We start from the raw sequence: 16,666 nt of genomic DNA on the forward strand, positions 1-16,666 counted from the left end.
CTGGTAACTCTGGCATATCTTCCAACTGACTGAACGAAACAAGTTGATTTCATTTGGAGGAGAACGATGACTCTTCCATCTTTCCATAGACACCAATATCCTCAAAATGTGGGTTCTGGAAGTCCTTTAAAAGTATCCCGTACTGTAAACTCTGAATCTATCCTAAAACGTATTTTCCTTGTCTTTTGGTCTTTTTTGCTATAAAACCTGTAAAACCTTCTTGAAACCTAAATAATGTCATTAAAGCCTTGAAATCATGTAAAACTCTTCCTAAATGCATACTATAACTATAGCTAAAATAGGTAAATTAAAGATGTTATCATTGAGTTTCTGAGAGTCCTTGGACGGGCGAGGGATGTGGATATTCATATAGCGGGGGAGTTGAGGCCAGCGGATTTGATTATCAGTACTGTAAAGTTGTATGATGTTATCATGGGGATGGATTTATTGGGTCGTCATAGGCTACATCAGGATTTTCATCAGGGTAGAGTGGTGTTTGAGCGTCCAGAAGGGAAGTTGGTATTTGAGGGAGTGAGACCGACTTCCGGGAGTCTTGTGATCTCGGACATGTAGGCCGGGAAGATGATCGAGAAGGGGTGTGAGGCCTATCTGGTTACAATTTGGATGTCGGAGTCAGTGGGGCAGTCTACAATTGGCGATATTAGGGTTGTTGAGGAGTTTGAGGATATGTTCCAGTCATTGCAGGAGTTACCACCATCTCGGTTTGATCCCTTAACTATTGAGCTGGAACCGGGGACTATGCCGGTATCCAAGGTGCGTTACAAGAAGGCTCCAGCAAAGAAGCAGTTGGAGGATCTTTTGAGGAAGGGATTGATTCATCCTAGCGTTGCACCGTGGGGAGAGCTGATTTTGTTCGTTAAGAAGAAGAACAGGAGTTTCCGCTTGTGCATTGATTATCGGGGTTTGAACTCGGTCACTTTGAAGAACGAGTACCCTTTTCCCTTGATCGATGAGTTGTTGGATCAGCTGAGAGGTGCTACTTGGTTCTCCAAGATTGATCCGTCGATATATCATCAGATTACGATAGATGAAGCAAATGTGAGGAAGACTGCTATTAGGATGAGATATGGGCATTATGACTATGTGGTGATGTTTTTTGGGTTGCTAACGCACCAACAGCGTTCATGAGGTTGATGAACAATGTGTTCCAAGAGTTTTTGGATGTGTCTGTTATCATCTTCATTGATGATATTCTGGTGTACTCTAAGAGTTCTGAGGAGCATGTAGTACACTTGAGAGTAATGTTGGAGAAGCTGCTGGAGCAAAAGTTGTATGCCAAGTTGAGCAAGTGCAGTTTCTAGCAGAGGGAGATGGGTTTTTTGGATCACATTGTCTGCAAAGGGAGTTTTTGTGGATCCAAAGAAGATTCACACCATCATGGATTGGCCTAGACTGCCGAATGCCACGGAGATCAGGAGTTTTCTTGGTTTGGCGGGTTACAACAGGAGATTCGTGAAGGGTTTGGCGAGCAAGGATCGACCAATGACTAATTTACAGGGAAGGATGTTCCGTTTGTTTGGTCACGGGAGTGTGAAAAGGGCTTTACAAGCCTGAAGGAGATGTTGACTAATACGCCAGTGTTTACACAAGCATTCAATCCAACATCCACAACACAAAGCATACAGCGAACCCGTACCTAGAACCGTATGAGCTCTGATACCTAACTGAAATAACCTGACCAATTATTTTTTTTTTAATATCCTAATATCTAGTGATCTCATACTCACTAGCAACCTACCCCAAACAATAACAGCAGATAACCAATAAATAATCCAATAAACCAATAACGAATAAATGAATGACATAATACCAATTCAGCAATAATCCAAAACATAAAAACAAAGTCATAGTACCAGCAATCCTAACATTCGTTATAGACCACTAAGTTCCACTCTAGAATCCTAACAAAGACAGAGAGCAAAAAAACGAATCTCTAGAACATCCTGCTCTTCATAGCCTTGACTCCACGATCACATTTTGCCTTTACCTGCACCACAACACAAAACAGAGGCGTAAGTATTACCAGAAATACTTAGTGAGGAAATCATTCAATCTACTGGGCTATTATACACACAAGCAATTGAGATATCTCTAACCAAAAAACAACAAACAAGAAACAAACCAGGACAACTGCATCGATCGACACTGATTGGGGTTGCATCAACCGATGCAACCCTCCATCGACTGATGCAATACTCATCTACATCGACCGACACCAACACTACATTGATCGATGCATGTTTGACATTTCACGAAATCCCTAATTGCATCGACCGACACCACTACATGGCATCGACCGATGCTCTTAGGTCAAATTGCACTGTCCTCACATTGAATCGATCGATGCACATGCCGAGCATTGTCTTCCCCGAAGCTCCTCACCAGATCTCCGTACCTACACCACCAACACACGATCCAATGCCACAAAAGAGCCTCTCAAAGCCCCAAGTGACCCATAAATATTCTAACAAGCCAAGGAATCAACCACATAACACATAAACAAGAAAATCAGAGAAATCTGAAGCTTAGATAAGCCATGTTCTTGTACTCACCTTTGCCAAAGAAGAATCTGACCCTACACCAATGACTCTGCGCTCCTAACAAGCTCCTACAACAATCCCAGCTACAGATCTCCCAAAGAACAGCCAAAAATCACTAAACTCTCAGGAACGCTTAATAACTTCTTTCTCTCTTTCTTTTTCCTCTCAAAAACGGCTAATTTCCACTAATGACGACACCAACTCGACTTAAGGGTTTCCTAATCCCAAAACACAGCTAAACACGTGTTTAACTTAAGTCGTCCCGCACAAAACCGACCTTGCATCGACTGATGCAACTCCTTCATCGATCGATGAACATCCCAAACTAGGAATCCGGTTCGCGGATGTTACAATGCGTCGGTTATAGAAGTGATACAAAGTATGAGCTTTTGACTCTTGCGTCAAAAATTAAAATCATCGTAAACTCAATAAAACCGATGAAATTATATTGACGTATAAGTTAACGTCAATTGATCAACCAAAGCCAATATAATTTGCATCGGACATTGTTAAGTCGGTTTGAAAACCGACGTCAATACTTTTGTGTCATTTAGTAACCGACGTTATCATAAATATAAAACGTCGTTAAAAGCCGGTTATCTTATAGTGAGGGGTGCGTCAGTCAATGCAAGGGGGTCTGCTTCGATCGACACAAGGAGTTTGTCGGTCGATGTAACCTTCGCCAGGTGTCTGTGTCGATCGAGGGTGTCGGTCGACATAAACCTGTCAGCAGGCGGCTGACTTTTGCTGTTCCTAGTTTGATTGTTATTTATTTCTTGTTGATTGGAGATTCTCAATTGCTTGTGTGCATAGCCTAGTAGATGGGAGGATTGCCTCACTGAATATTTATGATAATACGCACGCGTCTTAATTGTTGTTTCTGATGCAGGTTAAGGCAAAGTGTTATCGTGTAATCAAAGCAGTAAAGAGGAGAATGTTCTAGAGGCTTGATTATTTGTTCTATGTTGCTGTTAGGTTGCTAGAATGAAACATAGTGGTCTTGAATGGTTGTTTAGGTTGCTGGTTCATTGTTCTATGACTTGGTTATGCTATTTGGTATTGATGGTTAGATGTTATGGAATTAATAATGGTTATTTGGTTTAATGTTTGGTTATTTCCGCTATTTGGTTTGAATGTGGTTAGGAGGATAGTGAGTATGGGATCACTAGTTTAATATTATATTTAAAAAAAAACGGGTTGGGTCGTTTCACTCCGACATCAGCCAAACCATGCCCCAAACATCAAAAATAACAGGCACACAAGAGAAAAATCAACCACACAATTACATAAAGAGAGATTTAATCGCTTATATTAGTTATAGTAGTGCACTCACCTCTAAAACAAAAAGTGTCTCACAAAGAGAACGACACATACAGCCACATCAGCCTCCTAACCGTCACCACACACTCAAATCTCCTTCTCCACAAATCTCTCAAGAACATGCACATAAAACTCTCTTTTCGATCAAATAAAATCTCAGGAAACTTTCTCTCTTCTCTTTCACAAAGGAGAAATAAAAAGAGACTCCTAAAACCCTAAAATGTTGAGACTCCCCTCTTAAACTGAGTCCTAAAGTTTTCTTTCAACCACACCAAACCGGAGAAACATAAATCAAACAACAATCCAAATCAGCTTATGGTGGCAAGCGATACCACCTACCACCTATGGTGTCGATTGATACCCCCAACCAAAAACCAGTTCGCGGACGCTACATTTTTTCTTTGTTAACTAGTCACTTTTAATATCGTCGGTTTTTATTTGAACAAATTAGCAACAAAAACACAAGTGAATATTATTGACAACAAAATAGAAACTGATAGTAAAAATATAATGTAAGTGTATGTGGGCAAGCTCAAGTTGAAGATGAAGTTTAGGAAGCTGTACAAAATATGTTTGCACAAGCTTCTATCTTGGCACATGCATCTGATGTATGCTCAAGCCTCTGTCCTACAAAAAAGCATCAAAGACCTGTTGATCTTGTCTGTATGTCTCGGTTTTGAAGATTTATGAAGATATATTTAAGGCACGTTTTGGGATATTACTTAGAGTTAAAGCACGAAGAAAAATAAAGCTTGAAGATATTTAGAAGATTTAATGGGATTAGAAAATATTCGTTTAACAAAGAATAAAGTTAAATGAAATATTTCCTCTTGATTTTAGGAAATTTGTTAACCTTGGGAGAGACACGAAATCCCTTAAATATAGAGGGTCTAGGACTTAGAAACTTATCTCTCTAGAACGTGAAAAAAAAAAGAGGAAAAATCTTGTAAGCCTTTTGACAAAATGGAAACTGATAGTAAAAATATAATACAAGTACTCGATCTAGGTAAATTTTTGTTATAAAAATCATATACTTTATAAATTGTGCAAACTTTAAAAAAAATAATAATAAAGAAATCAGGTAAACATTTTAAAATATATAACCACATTATATAAAATATGCTTTAGACCTCATACATTCTAGGACTGGCCCAGTGTAAGAACCTTGAATCTACTAATGTGTAAATAAATTGTTCTATAGATTGACGCAAGTATTTATTGTCATATTGGAATGTGATAAATTCAGAAGGTTTTCTAAAATACAAAAGGTTGAATTTGTGGGTAAATCTTATTTTTTATTATAGATTTGTAAACAATATTTAATGTTCTGTTTGGAAGATTTACATACTATTTATTGGCATATTTGATTTTTAAAGTTTTGGAAAGATATCCAAGTCTAAATAGAAAAGGTTGAATTGGTGGGAAAATCTTATTATTTTGAATGGATTTATATTTTCTAAATACTAATTAACTTTTTCTGTTACTTATTCTAAATATTTAGATAAGTATTTATTGTCACATTGAATTTTAATGGATTTCTAAATATTAGTTTATATCAACAGGTTGAAATTTAAAATCATTATGACTTATCAAGTTTTTATAAATCTTATATACATTTCCAAATTAATTAACATATACAAAAAAATGCCCTCTTAAGATAATTTAATTTTTAATTTATTTTTGAACAACTTTTTAAAAATATATTTAAAGATATGTAAGGTATGTGTGTCTTAGTAGTGAAATTAACCCCGAAATAATATATTTCCCTCTGTTTGATTGGATTTTTAAGGCATCCAATTAAGAATAATGATTGGATAAGAAAAAAAATTATTAAAATCAGCCCTATTACCCACGTTTTCTATACAACTAGATGAGGACCCGCTCGATGTGCGGGTTTAAAGTTTTATAAATTATATTAAAATTTGTTGTACGTTATTTATAAATTTTATTTTTGTTATAATACACTGATTTATATCCATTTACAAATCAGTTATGTATGTTACCATTTAAAGTATATTTTTTTATATCTAAATATACTCTGAATTACAAATATATTCACCCACCTAGGAAATGTCTGTATGAACTGAACACATTAAGCCAACTATTTTACTTTCACTTCTGCATAGTTTTTAAATTACTAAAATTGTTGTCTAAAAAACATTTCAAATAAAAAATGCATTACATAATATACTGATCAATGATGTATTATCATAATAGTGTATGATCACATAGAAAAAACCGCAGCTCCATCCTCATCTCTTATGGAGAGAACCTTACGTCCAACCTCCTCCACCATAGAGAGAACCTTGGCTCCGCCTTCCTCACTTGGGGAGATAACCTTGCGTCAAACCTCCTCCACCTTCCTCCCTTGGTGAGATAACCTTGTGTCCAACCTTCTACACCATTGAGAGAATCTCGGCTCTGCCCTCCTCCTGTTTGGAGAAAACATGTTCACGTCTTTTTTTATCTCAAAATGGCTTGCTCCGACAACCACTAAAAGTAAAAACTTTTTTCTAACGTCACAAATTTTTTTTGATAGTAACTAATGTTAAATTTCCCAGTATATTCGTGGAAATGTCTTTGACACACCATGATATAGCCCCTGTCTCTGTAACGCCTCGACCGCCACCTTGCTTAGTGAGCCCATGTCCATTCTCAGTCTATAGACTCACCTTCCTAAGGGCCCTACATCTATTTCGATGGCCGGTTTGTTACGTGGGAAGCTTTAAAAACTTGTTTGCCGATCCTACAAATTAACAAATGATCTTTTTATGTGTTTTGTTCTCACTCGCACAGTTCCGACAATCACTTCCAGGAAGGTCATCCATCATGAAATTCTCTCAGGACCCTTGACCGAAAAAATAAGTGCATTTTGGTGATATGTAGCTAAAATCAATTCTTTTAAACATTTCCGCAAACCAGGGTGTCACAGTCTTTGAGCTCATATGGATCTATCAACAACAATATATGTTTTCCAATATATCTATCTATGTTTGTTGTAAGCTTGTGTTTGATTAGCCTATTTTATCCATTCATTATGTTGATAAGCTTCTACTCGTTATCTCCCTTTGGAATTGAATGAATAATGGTAATAATTATGTTTGCAAAATAAAGAAGAGTTTATGACCAACCAATCAAGGTTGAAAAATTAGAAGAAAATTAATTCGACATAATTAAAAAAACAATATAAAATTATAAGCAAGGTATACATGAATCCCAAATAATTCAAAGATGAAAATATAAATTAAATAAAATAATTTAAAAATACTACAATAACTTTTTTAAAAATACAGTATTAAGAAAAGTAGACGCATATATTATTATTTTTTTGGGTCAACATATTAATCTTACATATTCCCAACTGAAAAAGGAGAAAGTAGAAGAAATTTTGGTTTAAATAAATAAGAAAAATTTACCTTCCCATTAAAAAAAATTCTCAATTAAAAAAAGTTGAAAGTAGTGTTCTTGAATAACTTAAAATTAAAAATAATTAAATAATATTGTAATTTCAAATTTAATATATATATATATATATATATATATATATAATCTTCTTATAACTATTTTAAAAACTTTGTATTTTTTATAAATTCGGTAACTTTTGATAATTATCTACTTACATTATTAATATTTTTTTAAAACAAAATATTTTATTTTTGTTGTAATGAAATTCATCCTATTAAATATTAATTTTTACACATGTCAAAATCTGAGATTGATAACTTGACACATGTCAAAATCTTGTTAATGGCTAACTTTCAAAACCCAACTTTATATATTAAGATTGTCAGTTCTTGTTAATACCCACACTTTTGCATATCAAGGAAAATTAATAGTTGATAAAGTGGGTAGTAATAAATATATTTTAACAGGAAAAAAAATCTATTTAGACTCCTTGATAGTAAACTAGAAAAGAAAAAAAATTAGTAAATAAAAGTAAAAACAATTACCCATAGTTGAATAGTGAAACAACCCGACCTTTTTTTTTCTTTTTAATAATTAAATACAATATATAATTAATTACCCCATACTACTTAATTAAACAAACCATCCCACACACAGTAGCCAACCAATAATAAACCAACATCCAATTACATGCACAGCGGAAACATATCAATAATACAAAACCAATACAATAACATTTCTATCCATTCTATCCAGCAACCTAACATATCTCTATCCAAGGTTCCATCCTAAACAATATAACAAAGACCAACAACACACAAACGAGACCCTAGTTCATCCTCCTCCTCATCGCCATGATTCCACGTCACATACCTGCACACCACAAACAACAATTGAGATGCGTAAGTATTATCATAAATACTTAGTGAGGCCGTCTTCCCATCTACTGGGTTATACACACAAGCATATGAGACCCTCAAGTTTAAGCAAAAAAAACAACACACAACAATACATCAAACCAGGAAACAAGTCTCGACTGAGACCAGTGTTGACCGATGCCTCACGGTGTCGATCGATGCTACAAACAATGGTGTCGACCGATGCTAAACAGTGTTGACCGATGCCACTCTAAATGGTGTCGACCGATGCTTCCTAGTGTCGATCGATGCCTCCTCTGCAGACAAGATCTGCGCGAAACCGAACATCGAACTCTCCTTCCTAATCATCTCGCATCCGTCTCAAACTCACCCAATTACCTCAGAAAATCACTGGGAATCACAAAAGCAACAAACCCAAGCAACAAAACAACACAAACAGCAAAGAAAACACACAAATAAGAGAGATCTCATGCTTAGATCAACCATGGTCAAGCACTCACCTCAAGAACAGGAAGATTGAAATGAGAAACGTGGAAAACAACACCCCCAGAAGCTCCCCCTTCGTGTCCAGCAACAGCTAACACTTCTACTGCCTCAGATCTCTCCAAAATCTCCAAGAACAAGCCCAGAAAAACTCAAGAGCGTTTCTCTCTCTTTTCTCTCTTTCTTTCACTAAGCGGCGACCAAATAACTTCCCAAAACCCCTTAAACTCGTCCTTAGACGCTTATAACACGATTTAGGGATTTAATTGAACCAAACCGAACCAATTCGGCAATTAATCAAACCGGCCGAACCCAGAAATTAGTGGTGTCGATCGATGCCACTAGGGTGTCGATCGACACTCCTTTCAAAATCACAAAATCCGGTTCGCGGATGTTACAATTCTCCCCCACCAATATGGATTCGTCCTCGAATCCCGCAAAACCGTCCAACTGTCAAGGACCTCCGTGCCACCGTCAACACGGCCCACACGTCCCCGACCGGACTAAATACCGTCAGCCAAGATTTCCCGTGCACTGTCGCAACAGCCCGCACACCTCCGACTGAACCACGAGGTCTCCCTCTAGTCAATATACTCACATCAAATACACTATTTGCTCACAACTCAGTGCTTCCCCCGTCCGTGGTCGCAACCAACGAATCATGCCGGCTCGCTATCAGGCCAACCGCCTTAAGCTACGGCATCCAGGAAGTCACTCACACACACACTCCCCCCGCTCTCAGGTCGCAACCTTCGAGTCATACCGGCTCACTGCCAGGCCACAGCCTACAGCTACGGTATCCAGGGAGTCTCACATGCCCACTCCCCCCGCTCTCGGGTTGCAACCCTCGAGACATACCGGCTCACTGTCGAGCCACGGCTCACTGCCGAGCCACGGCTCACAGCTACGGTATCCAGGGAGTCTCAAAATCCCGCTCTAAGGTCGTCACCCTAAATGTTTCTATAGACTCAACTCTAGCAACCTAGCAATGCCAGACAACATCCAATCGAGTCTCTAGAACATCCTCCTCCTCATTGCCTTGATTCCACGATCACACTTTGCCTTTACCTGCACCACAAACACAAATTGAGATGCATGAGTATTTGATAAACACTCAGTGAGGCAATCCTCCCATCTAATGGGCTATACACACAAGCAACAATGATTCCAAAGTTCCAAACAAAACACACAAACCAGGAAATCAAACATCGTCTCGCTGGAAGGGAGGTGTCGACCGACACCAGCCTAGTGTCGACCGACACTGGCCTTGGTGTCGACCGACACTACCCCACAATGTCGATCGATGCCCAACTTGCTGGTGTCGACTGACACCAAGTGATGTCGATCGACACTCCCTCTGCAACTGCAATCCGCGCGAAGTCGAGAGTCGAATCTCGCTCCCAAATCTCCTCCAAATCGTCCAATACTCGAAACCCAAGCCTTATTCATCCGTAGGAACCTGTATCAACCAATCCCAGCAAGAAAAACACACAAACAAGCAACAAACAAGCAAGAACAAGGGAATCAAAGGTTTAGATTAGCCATGGTCATGCACTCACCTCTTTGCAGGAAGTTTCTGACCAACAATGGACGAATCCACACTCCCAGCAAGCTTCCCACACGTTCCTAGCCTTGAATCCTCACTCCCACAGCAAGATCTCACCCACAAAGCCTTGAAATCTCACAAAAACTCCCAAAAACTCAAGAACGATGTTTTCTCCTCTTTCTCTTTGTTTTCAGTGGCTGGACAACCACAAAACACGACCTAGGTCGTTCCCCCACTTAAATATCATGGTTTAATGGTTCTCTTCAAACCAAACCGACCAAAAATCGATAATTAAATCAAACCGGTCGAACCGGAAGACAATCGGTGTCGATCGACACCTCCTGTGGTGTCGATCGACACCCTCACCAATTTACCAAAAATTGGTTTGCGGGTGTTACAACCGTTAATGGGAGTCGTTCGACACCGGTGTTGGACCGCATTACAGATAAAAGGCTATCCGGCAACATACTTTTGGATTCGTTAATGGGCTTTGAATTTTGAGTGGGCTGGGTTTAACTGATGAGCATCGACCGACACCACTAATTGGGTGTCGGTCGACATCGAGAACAGACGTAAAAACGCTTTATAACCCTAGCCGTCTTCTTCATTCTTCACCTTCCTCCAAAACCCGACCAAACACTTCAAAACTTCATAACTTCTTCGATTTTGTTCCGTCTTGAGTGATTTTTGGTGCTAACCCACTCAATTTTCCCTCTTTTTTTTCCAGATCCAGTGTCAATTTCCTGGTTTGGAGTGATGTCACTCCAGAAAAAACAGAAAATGACCGGCGGCAAAGCTTCTTCTTCTCGCCAGTCCGTCCACCGTCAGCCACCGCGAGCTCCGGCGAGACCCTCCACCACCTTGCCTGACCTCTCTCTTCCTTCTCCCATTCCATCTCTCCCTCCATGGCCAAAGGAGGAACATGCCAAGATTAGCACTGAAAAGGAATGGGATGATGAACCTCTTGTTGAGGTTGGGAAGCCTGTATTTATCAACAGGCCAATGCTGAATCAGTGGGGGGAGAGTATGAGACAATGTTGTACAATGCTTTGTTAGAAGTTACTATCAAACCCACCAGGTTTGTTGATCCTGCTATTATTCATAGGATGGTAATTTATGCTGAGGTTTTAGGTTTGTTAGAGAAGATGCGCTTGGGAACTGTATGCACTAAGCAATATGATTGTTATCCGGATTTAGCGCGTCAGTTTATGGCTTTTATTAGTATTACTTATGAGGATGAGCAGGATCCGCAATCTTATGGCATAAGATTTTCTGAGATTTGTGATATCTACGAGTGGCCCCGTTTCTTTCAGCACACTTCTCTGCCCAAGCAGTATTTGGACGTTTCTACTCTTTGGTCTTTCATAGGCATTGGAGAGTATAACTCCAAGGAGTCTCTTCAGTCAAATTTCAGACATCCAGCGCTCAGGTATATTCATCGTGCCATTGGCAACACTTTCTTTTGTAAGATGGAACCAGGAAAGATGAGAGCTTCAGAGCTTCAGAGTTGTACTTGTTAGGCCTCGGAGTTGGTGACTTGATTCACCCTTTTACTGAGCTTAGTGATCCTGTAGCTATTAACTTTGGGGGTGTTTTTGCACATCACATGGTCTCTCTGCAGGCCAAGCCGTTTATGGGTATTGGTATTAAGAGTGAGTCTTTGGGGAGCCTTCTTACCGCGATTTTTCAGTTCAAGAACATATCTACCAACGGTTTCATTGTTATCACCAAGAGGAATCTCATGGATGAAGGTTACTTGAAGAGTGCTACTTGGCTGAAACAGGATTTGATGTGGAGGTTTTCTGATGACACTGGAGAGCATTTGATTCGGCTGCCGCGACCTGATCTTACCACCATTGGTGATGATGCGGAGCAGTTACGTTTTACTCCTACTGCTGATGACTTTGTTTCTTGTCCTCCTACTCATCTCCATCGAGTACCGCGGACTACTCCTGTTGTTGCACCTGCGGTTGACCCTGATGGGGGTTTTGAGGTTGGTTCTTCTTCTGGGACCACGGCATTTGAGTTTCCAGAGCCTCCACAACCTTTTGCTACCATGGAATAGGGAGCTTATCAGGAGTACCAGACCTCCACTATGCCTGCCATCTGGAACGCTATTGCTGAATTTTCTAGGTGTGGATGTGATGTTCATATATTTTACCTTGTTTTCCCTTAGTATATCACATCTTTTACATCTTTTGCTATCTATATTGACCATTATTGCATAACTTTAGGACTGTTTATGCATTAGAGTATAGTTGCATTGCATTTGCATCTTTTCTTGCATAAACAGGTGATTTTGGAGCCTAAGGAGCATGGAAGCAATGCTGAAGAGGAGTGAAGCTATCAAGAGGAGAAAGCAAGGAAGTTAGAGCTGAAGAACCAAGGTCCAGAGTTCCACTCGACCGCCCACTCGACCAGACACTCGACCGTGTGCAGAGAAGGACTCGACCGAGTGGAAGGAGCTGAAGAAAAGCCAACTCGACCGGTCACTCGACCGAGCACCTGGTCGAGCTGACCGAGCCGCCTAGCTATTTTGTCTTTTAGCATTTTTAGGGCTTCCACTTCTTTTTCTATATATGGCCTTGTACCCTTCAGCCACCAAAGAGTCCAGCTTTTTAGATATTCTAAAACCTAGTATTTACCCCATTGGGAATTATTGCTTTTTGCACTTTTATTTTCTTAGATCTTTTACCTCCTTGAAGGACAAAAACAAGAGATTCCTCATATTTGATGGTTTCATAACTTTCAAAATATTGAGAATTCGAGTTTGATTCCTTCTTCAATATGGTAGATCTTTGCTTTATCTTTATATTGATGCAAGTTTCGGTATTTTTTGGGTTTATGACTTTGTTGTTCATCATGTGTGATTGTGAGTAGTTTCTTTAGCTCTTAGGGATGGTTTAGGCTGGATGGATGTTGTGGTTGTTTGATTTGGTCAAGCTTGATTGTTGTAGATCTCTTCTAGGCTAGATATTCCTAATGCTGATCCTATCACTGAGAGGGTAGGGTTTGATCTCAAGCCTCTTAGCATCACACCAATGTCTAAGGTGCAAAGATAAGGCTAGATCTAGAGATTTTCATTAGGCATGCTAAGAGATTAGATGTCTTGTTTGATTATTGACTATAAATGATCTGTTGCTTAATGCTTGCTTGTATAAGTTATTTGCTTTGTGAGAACAAGCCTAAAAATATATGAGCTTGATTGTTTCTGTCATGGGAGTGGATTAACATGTTCTTGGAGATCTTTGTCTAGAGATTAGCTCATATTGGTTGTGGTTTGTTGATTAAGTTAGATAACCACAATCTAAAGTCCAGCCCATGAATCCATCCCTAAGACCTTCCTTGTTTATTGATTTCCTAGCTTAATTCCTGTTGTTTGATCGTTGTTTGATTCGCTTTTGTATTGCTCTGTTTTGCTTGCATTGCTCTGTTTCTCGCGTTTGTCCAGCTCGACCCTGTACTCGATCTACACTCGATCGAGTCCTCGAGCTCATCCCCAAAATTCTTGTTTATGCTTTGTATTTGTCCTGTTTCATTTTAGTTGCATTTTTGTTGCATTCACTTAGTATCCTTTTCATTACTTGCCTTGAATTAGTTCATTACTTGCATCACCATAGCTTCTATTTCTGTTCTTGTTTCATCATAGCTTTGATTAGTCTGTTTTTTTTTTACATTTAGCATCTATCTTAGTATTTTACTTTCTGCATTTTACATTTCATCAATAGGTTGTTAGTGACAAACATCCTTCATATTTGGCTTGACTTAGACATTTATGCACATCCTGATTGCTTGCAAACACTCATTTAGGATTGACATATCTTATACTACAACAGCATAAGGGTAATTGAAACACCTTACACCCACCTGTTCATCATTCATATCTCATCATCATTCCATCATTCACCAAACATCCATATCCACCACCATAAAAAGATTGTTACAATTTGGCGCCGTTGCCCATTTGAGTGTGTTTTGTGACAATTAGGATCAATAGAAGTCTAAGATTAAGTTTGTTTATCCATTTGTTCGCTACTGATCTCGCTTCTTCTCCTGCTTGTATGTGATTGAGTTTCAGGTACCAGCTCGACCACCAACTCGACCACCACTCGACCGAGTGAGTGATCGAGCACTTGATCGAGTCAAAAGCTGGATACAAATAGACATCACTTCCCAGTCGACTCGACCACCCACTCGAGCCTGTGCTCGACCGAGTGCCTGTTCGAGTCTGTACTCGCGCCTGTTGATGCAAACAAGGTCAAAGGGTCATCACAATCTTCAGAGACTCCTAGATCACATCAACCGACCACCAAGGGACCTAAGACAGCAGAGAACAAGGATCTATCAGGAACAAGAACAACAAGTGCTAATGGAGCAACAAGATCAACAAGCTCCAAGGGCAAGAAACATTGGTGCTGGAGATGCACCAAACACACATAACCAGAGAGCTGGTATTGTGCCTCCTACAGTAGCAAACAATAATTATGAGATCAAGAGTGGATTGATCTCCATGATTCAAGCCAACAAGTTCTATGGGTTGCCAATGGAAAATCCCCTAGACCACCTTGATGAGTTTGATAGGATATGTGGTCTCACCAAGATCAATGGTGTGAGTGAAGATGACTTCAAGCTTAGGCTGTTCCCTTTCTCACTTGGAGACAAAGCTCATCTCTGGGAGAAGACACTTCCAACTGGAGCAATCACCACATGGGATGCTTGCAAGAAGGCTTTCTTGGCCAAGTTCTTCTCCAATGCTAGGACTGCTAGATTGAGGAATGAAATTTATGGGTTTGCTCAAAGGAATAATGAGAGCTTTTGTGAAGCTTGGGAGAGGTTTAAAGGATTCCAGACTCAGTGTCCTCACCATGGCTTCAGCAATGAGTCCCTCCTAAGTACTTTGTATAGAGGAGTGCTTCCCAAGATCAGAATGCTTCTTGATACAGCCTCAACTGGCAACTTCCTCAACAAGAATGTGGAAGAAGGATGGGAATTGGTTGAAAATTTTGCTCAGTCAGATGGCAATTACAATGAGGACTTTGACAGAACAATAAGGTCCACCTCCACTGATCAAGAGGACAAGTACAAGAAGGATTTGAAGATGGTCAATGAGAAGCTTGACAAGATCCTCCTTAGCCAACAAAAGTCCATTCACTTCATTGGTGAAGAAGAGGTTCCAGTTCAAGAAGGAGATAGGAAATTTGCTGAGCTCTGTTATATGCAAAACCAGGGTGGATTCAAAGGCTACAACCAAGGAGGAGGGTTCAAGAACAACAACCTCTCCTATAGAAGCACCAATGTGGCCAATTCACAAGACCAAGTCTATCCACCTCAACAGCCTCAACAGCAAAACAACTATGCACCCAAGCAACAACATCAAGTGTTCCAGCCCCAATTGTGTCCCCCACCAGGGTTTCAGACTAACCAAGGCCAGGCAAAAGACTTAAGAGCAATGATGCAGCAAATGTTGATTGGACAAGCCAATGGCAAGATTGAGGAGGCCAAACAGTTTGCTGAGTTGAACCAAAGGCTCACATCCCAGTACAATGATCTGAACATGAAGTTTGAGGGTCTCAACTCTAGAGTGAAGTTTGTGGAGAGCAACCTTGCCTCTACTTCAGCTCCTAAGCCCAACCAACTCCCTGGAAAAGCAGTTCAAAACCCAAGGGAGTTCACTGCCAAAGCCATTCATATCTTTGATGAAGCAGTCACTGAGGACAGTGATGTTCAAGATGGGGAGGATTGGTCATTTCTTGAAGTTCAGACTGAAGTTTGTGCAAAGCAGACTGAATCCAGTATTGCACTCGACCAGGTGCTCGAGCCAGCACTCGACCGAGTGCCTAATCGAGTGGTCGATCGAGCCAAAGGATCAGAAGCTGTCAAGCCTGCTAAGTACATTCCTCCTGCTTACAAACCGCCTCTACCATTCCCAGGACGTTTCAAGGCACAGAAGCTTAAGGAATTAAGGGAAATCATTGAGAAAAAAGAAATGATGGCTTTGCAACAAGAGGAAGTGAAAGCTTTGAAGGAAGAGTTTGTGATTGAGAAACAAGAGGAAATGATGGCCATACAAGAGGTTATCATTGCTTACCAAGAAGAAGAGAGAGGACCTGCCTTGGAACAGTATGATCCATATCCTCTCTATAAGGATTTTTTGCTTGAATTGTCAAAGAAGAAGGCTCATGCTCAAGATGAGAAGGATCTTAAAGACCTTGGAGGAGTTATCATCCCAATTAAGCTTAAGGATCCAGGTCCATTCTATCTGCCTTGCTCACTTAGCTATCTTCACTAGAAACCAGTGCTTATGTGACTTGGGAGCATCTATCAGTGTGATGCATTACTCTATAGCACAAAATCTTGGGCACATTGAGTTCAAGTCCACCAACCTTCACATATGTCTAGCTGATGGATCAAACAGAGATGTGGTTGGCAAGTTGGAGAATATTCCAGTCAAGATAGGAAAGGCAAGGATTCAT

General features: G+C 39.8%; 1 non-coding gene across 1 annotated transcript; it reads right to left on the minus strand.

Annotated features, from left to right (window-relative positions):
• Positions 1-14,958: 14,958 nt before the first annotated feature.
• LOC147919248 (small nucleolar RNA R71) lies at positions 14,959-15,065 on the minus strand. Its single transcript, XR_015594264.1, has one exon. It is a non-coding gene; the product is annotated as a small nucleolar RNA R71 (small nucleolar RNA).
• Positions 15,066-16,666: the final 1,601 nt, after the last annotated feature.

The sequence above is a fragment of the Camelina sativa genome, chromosome 20 (genome assembly GCF_030686135.1).
Source record: "Camelina sativa cultivar CO46 ecotype springtype chromosome 20, ASM3068613v1".
NCBI classification, from domain to species: Eukaryota; Viridiplantae; Streptophyta; class Magnoliopsida; order Brassicales; family Brassicaceae; genus Camelina; species Camelina sativa.